Source organism: Equus asinus, chromosome 8, assembly GCF_041296235.1.
Source record: "Equus asinus isolate D_3611 breed Donkey chromosome 8, EquAss-T2T_v2, whole genome shotgun sequence".
In the NCBI taxonomy this organism is placed as follows: Eukaryota; Metazoa; Chordata; class Mammalia; order Perissodactyla; family Equidae; genus Equus; species Equus asinus.
This window is the reverse complement of record NC_091797.1, coordinates 81,364,859-81,370,858: the sequence shown is the minus strand read 5'-3', so window position 1 is coordinate 81,370,858 and position 6,000 is coordinate 81,364,859. Positions and strand designations below refer to the sequence as shown.

Genomic DNA, 6,000 nt, shown 5'->3' with positions numbered 1-6,000 from the left:
CTGACTCAGCTGGAACTGTGGGTTCAGACAGCAGCCCACAGGAGCCCTTCCCATCTGGGCCAGGGGAGCCAGTGTGGATTTCTCCCCGCAGTGCCCAAGGTCAGTGAAACCTTGCACACTGATTTCCCTCTGTCAGCAGACAGATTGATCATTTTCTCAGGCTGCCTGGGTACCGCGGACTCCCGAGCCTCACACGCTCGCCGTGGAAGCCTTCTTTTCTCCTTGATGCCCTGGGGCCTTGTTAAGCCTCTCTCTTCAGCTGCAGGAGTCAATGTCCAGTCTCAGAAATGGCCCCGTCTCACAATCCATCCATGGGGGGCGGTCAATATTAAAACCCCTGGTGCGCACGGTGGAGCCTCACTGTCTCTCGTTAGGGTTGATGGTTAAAAATTCATGGTTATTTTCAAAGGAGAAAAGATGCTTCAACCGCTTTCCTATTTACAAACAGTCCCTTTTTTGATTCAAAATCAAACTTTTGTCTAGACAGGCGAAGGCTTTTTGCTGACATATCTCGCCAGCTCTGAAACCTTGAGGTTTTCCAAGTGCAACACTCTCGCCCCTTCCGGGAGGCCAGTCTCCAACACCACGTTTCTTCCAAACACATCCTCTGAGCCGCTCAGGGCAGAGGTGACTGGGCGGAGAAGCCCACAATGCACGTGGGCACGTTCCTCCTTTGGCTCAGCATCTTCCTTAACAAGTTACCTACGCTGGCAGCTACGCTCGCTTTCCGGAAGTCTAGCTTTATTTCAGTATTTGAAGCGACTATAAAGATTCCCCATCACCCAGCTGCTACAATTTCTCCTTCTCCCTCCTATTCTTCCTGGTCTTCTCTTCTATTCCAAGTAGCGTGTGTTCACTGTAGAAAAACTAGAAACTGGGTAAACACTAAAGAAAATAAATACCTCTTCCCGTAATCTTATCCTTCTAAAATTTTCTCTAAATATATAGATACACACATATATTCCTATATCTGCCTATGTATATATATATATATAGCAAAAACTAACCAAAAACTTTGCAGCTTAAGAAATTAAAAGGTACTATCTCACCATTTCTGGGGACCAGGAATTCGAGAGCAGCTTGTCTGGGCAGTTGTGGCTCAGGACGTCTCAAGAAGTTGGAGTTGGATGTTGGCTGGGGCTGGGGTCTCATCTGAAGGCTTGACTGGGGCCGGGGGCTCTGCTACCAAGATGGCGCACTCACGTGGCCGGCAAGTTGGTGCTGGCTGTTGGCAGGAGACCTTGGTTTCTCACCAGGTGGACCTTTCTTTCTATGGGCTGCTTGAGCGTCCTCATAATATGGCAGCTGGCTTCTCTCAAAGCGGGCGATCCACGGACGAGCAAAGCAGAAGCAGCAATGACTTTTATGACTTAGTCTCAAAGTCATCCTCCATCACCTCTGCCATATTCTGTTGGTCCTGCAGACCAAGCCTGATGCAGTGTGGGAGAAAACCACCCAAGGGTGAGGAGGCAAGGATCATTAGGGGCCATGTTGGTGGTTGGCTGCTATCATATAAATGTATAACATCATATAATACCTGCACATGGTTTTTTTTTTTTTTTTTTTTTACAAGAAAATGGTACCTCAGCGTATATTCCTACATACTAGATCATTGGTCACAGATTTTCCTTGCCATCCCCTTTGGCTTCTTGGATTTTCCATTCCCTGGGTAACCAATTTCCTGCCTTAAAGCCCCTCAGTTTCAAATACCGAGTGGTTTCTGCTTCCGTGACTGGACCCTGACTCCTGCCAAGGGCTGAATGTGTCCCAAGGCCATAGAAACACGGGGAATATAGCAAAGAATGAGCCAGATTTGGGCCTGCCCCATGAAGACCTACCCTCTGATGAGGAAGACAGCTTATGGGGTCGTTGCTCCAAGAAGGGGCCTTACAGAGTCCTGGGAGCTCTAGTGCAGTCCCGGGGTCCAGAAGGCCTCCTTGAATAAGCAGCTTTTTTAGGTTGAGATCTGAAGGGTAAACAGGAGTTGGGCGTTGGGGAAGTTTCTGTCACTCCCAAGCAGGGAGGCAGGGGCTGTCCCTTTGCAGTTACCCTTAGTGGCATCAGCTGGCAGGGCCGGGTTGGGCTGCTCCTTGCTCTCTCTTACTGTTTGCTGGCACTGGTGCTCATTTTGCTTCCAGTGATTGATCTCCAGATGCGCTGAATCTGGGTGACTTGGATCCAGCTGCAGACATTTCTGAGTACCAGTTGGCTGTGCAGCTAAGCGGCTGTGGTTCCAGGAGAGAAATATCATAACCACGTTGGGTTCGTGGCTCCTTTGAGAAAATGACTAGAGAGTGTGGGGAGACTGGCCAGAGCATCCACCCACCCATCTTCTCTTTCCTCACACATGTCCTGAGCATCTGCTCGGAGCTCAGCCCACTCTGCTTGGCACGGGGGTGGGAGGGAGCCGCGCAATCAAGTAAGACCTTCTCATTTTTTTTTGAAGAGCCCATAGTCTGATGGGGGAGGGAGCAACCACAGAGACAATAATTACAGTGTATTTCTTTTTCTTTTTCTTTTTCTTTTTCTTTGAGGGAGATTAGCCCTGAACTAACTGCCAATCCTCCTCTTTTTGCTGAGGAAGACTGGCCCTGAGCTAACATCCGTGCCCATCGTCCTCTACTTTATAGGTGGGACGCCTACCACAGCATGGCATGCCAAGCGGTGCCGTGTCCGCACCCGGGATCTGAACTGGAGAACCCCAGGCTGCCGAAGCAGAACGTGCGAACTTAACTGCGGTGCCACTGGGCTGGCCCCAATTACAGTGTATTTTCCAAAGCACATAAGGGAGTGCGTGAATCCCTAAGTTATCAGAAAAGTTTTCTCAGGGGAAGTCACATGGCACTGGGTATTGAAAGATGAGCAGGAGTTTGCCAGGTGGTGAAAGGTGAAGTATTCCAGGCAATAGAAATAGCATATACAAAGGTATAGAGCTGAGAATAAAAAACCATGTGACATATGTTTTATACAGAGACGTGTAAGCCAAAATGTAGGATGCTCAAAGTATAGGGTGCGTGGCTAGGAGTGTATGAGAACAAGGTGGGAGAGTAGGATAGGAATTGAATCATAAATGGTTTTAACTAGCAGGCTAGGGAGTTTGGACCTAAATATTTTAGGAGATTAAAATAGGGAACTGGTACATCCATCCATATTTGAGAAAGACCAATATAGCTATTTTGTGCAGGAAGGCTTCATTAATTTATTCAACAAGTATATTTGAGTGCCTACTATGTGTCAGGCATCCTACTAGGTGCTGGGAATAGCAGTGACCAAGACAAATAAGCACTCTATCCTTCTTGAGTTCAGTCAAGTGTAGGATCAACAAGCAATGTGATAGTGACTGCTGGGGGCTATTTAATTGTCCAGGGCTGGCCTGGGTGACCTGGGGACACGGAAGGGTTCCAGGAAGAAGTTCTCTTGGGATAAAGTTATTGTCCATGGAAGGAGCTAGGACTGAATGGGGATAGACTGGAATGAATGGAAACTGAGGTGGGTTACACAGGGTAGGGGGAGGTGTAGGAGGCAGCGGGGAGGTGACGCCCTCAGGGTTGGACACATCCAGTTTAGGGCATCTATGTCAGAGACACACTGTGTGTTTACCTAGTCCTGGTTAATTTTTCTCCTGGCCACACAGCTAGACTACATTTCCCAAACTCCCTTGCGGTTGGGTGGGATCAGGTGACTGAGTTCTGTCCAATGGAACATGGGCAGCAGTGCCACGGGTCCCTTCCAGGCCTGCCTCTGAACCTCCCACACAGTCTTCTTTGCCTTCCTTTCGCTCGCCTGCCAGCCAGTTGCACAAGATCCAACAGAGGACTCCGATGCCCTGGAACAGGGTTTCCCAACCATCGATACTGTGGACCAGGTAACTCTTTATTGTGGAGGGCTGTCCTGTGTATTTCATGGCATCCCTCGTCTCTAACAACTAGGTGCCACTTGTCCCTGCTTTCAGTGTTGACAACTGAAAATATCTCCAGACACTGCCAGTGTCCCCGTTTAACATCCTCTACCTTAGGAGATCAGGCAGAAGCCGCCTGGGTCCCTGAATGACTGTGTGGAGCAGAGTTCAGCCCACTGATCCGCACTGGACCGTGACACGAATGAGGAATAAACTCACACTGAGTGAAGCCACAGAGATTGGGGGTTGTCTGTTGTAGCAACATAGCCTGTCCTAATATGCCATTCACGTCTGGAGCTCATCTGGGCCTGGGCTGTAGTTACAGACTTTGGAATTATCATCAATCCAAGCTGTGAAAAGCCAGAAACGACCAAGAAAGAGTGAGATGAGACAGGGCCTGAGGACTGAAGGCTCAGGAGCGGGAAATTTTAAGAAATGGACAAAGGAGGAGGAGGGATCCCGGGGGGAGGTTGTTGGCAGGAGGTGGGAGGACGGCCAGGAGAGGGTGGTACCATGGATGCTGAAGGAGGAAAGTTTGGGAGCCCCGAGGGGGAAGCCGGTAACAGAAATATGTTTAGGTTGCTGGCTATTAGATGAATGCTAACTCTAGAGATTTAAGAATCAGGGCAGATAAATAAGAATCGCGGTGGAACAAAGATACAGAAAGGTCAGGCAGCTGGTTCCAGTCTGGGCACATTCCTTGGTTCTGGAGGTAAATTGCTCCACTCTCTAAACTTTGTCTCTTTTTCCATCAAAGACCATTATCTCCAACCAGGCAGGATAAATGAAGCGAAATCTACATAAGGCTTTAATCTGGCTCCCACCGGCTTTCAGCCCAAAGCTGGCCACCAAAGAAAGGTGTTGTATAAATAAAGAATACTGTCATTACAATGTGCTCGACAAGTGTTTGATAAAGATCAGAGGAAGGCTGGGACCCTTAGTGGCCGCTGCAGTGGGGGAGGCCCGATTCCATCTTTGTGTTTCAAGAAAAGTTTGTAAAGGAAGCCATGTGGCAGAGACTCGCTGGGATGGTTTAAAAAATGAAGGAAATTCCCCATTTCCTGGTTGTAAGAAAATATGGGTGGAACAAGCCTTAAATGCGCTGATCTCGGCTCCGACTTTGATGTCAGATGAATGACAATGATCTCCAAGGCAGGAACACAATGTAATGAACTCACCCGCTTTTCCATGAAAAACAAGATCCCCGAAGGGGGCCTTGAGTTGGAAAACAAAGGCGCTCTGAGCTGCAAGGTCTCCAAGAGGAAGGCTTGGGGGTGTTCTTGAGCTGTGCTAATGGGAAATGAAGACGGGAGGGCTGGATCCATGCTGGATTTCGTAGAGGCTTCTGTGCTGCTGCTATCCAATTTAGTAAACACTGATGGAAGCCCTACTATGTGTCTGGGTCTGGATCTGGGTCTGTCAATATAAAGATCAATAAGAAAGTTCACGATCTGATGGAAGAGTCAGAACACTCGATTTCTTCCTTCCCTTATTCCAGCAATGTTTACCAAGGGACTGCTATGTGCCAGGTGCCGTGCTGGGCAGTGGGGTATGACGAGAAGGCAGGATGGTTCTGCCTTCATGGAGGCCAGCGTCTGGCTGGGAAGACAGCATTAAATGAGCCACGTGATAAAGTGTGTTAAGAGCTGTGCTGGGGGGAGCACAGAGGACTGTGGGTGCTCCCAGGAGGGGCAGGGGAGGGGGTGGACAGTGAGGGTGGGGCAATCATAAAGTAGGCAGAAGTCAAGGTTGATGCCATAGGGGAGGTCAGGTTTCCAAGACAGAGTAGGGGATGATGCTTAAACTGGGTTTTGAAGGGTGAAAAGGAGCTTGCCAGGTAGACAGGAGAAAGGAAGGGCATTCCAGGCAGAGGGAACAGCAATGCAACGGCACAGAGGCCTGAAAGCGTGCAGTTTGTAGCAACTACAAATAATTCAGGACTGCTGGGGTAGGAAGTTCAAGAAACGATGGAAGAGTAGGCTGGAACAATAAACAGGAGTCAGATCATAAAGGGTCTTTTAGACCAAACTGGGAAGTTTCTTCTGAAAGTGATAGGGAGCCATGGAAGGATTGTGAGCAGGGAAGCGGCACGATCAGATTTG

The 6,000-nt window shown here is 48.9% G+C and overlaps 1 long non-coding RNA gene across 1 annotated transcript in view; it reads left to right on the top strand.

Moving 5' to 3' along the window:
- The first annotated feature begins 3,757 nt into the window (after positions 1–3,757).
- The window catches only part of LOC123288068 (uncharacterized), a 45,063-nt gene continuing 42,820 nt past the window's right edge, over positions 3,758–6,000 (top strand). The window contains exon 1 of the long non-coding RNA XR_006531580.2: positions 3,758–3,865. This is a non-coding gene — a long non-coding RNA (uncharacterized lncRNA). The remainder of the gene's footprint in view (positions 3,866–6,000) is intronic.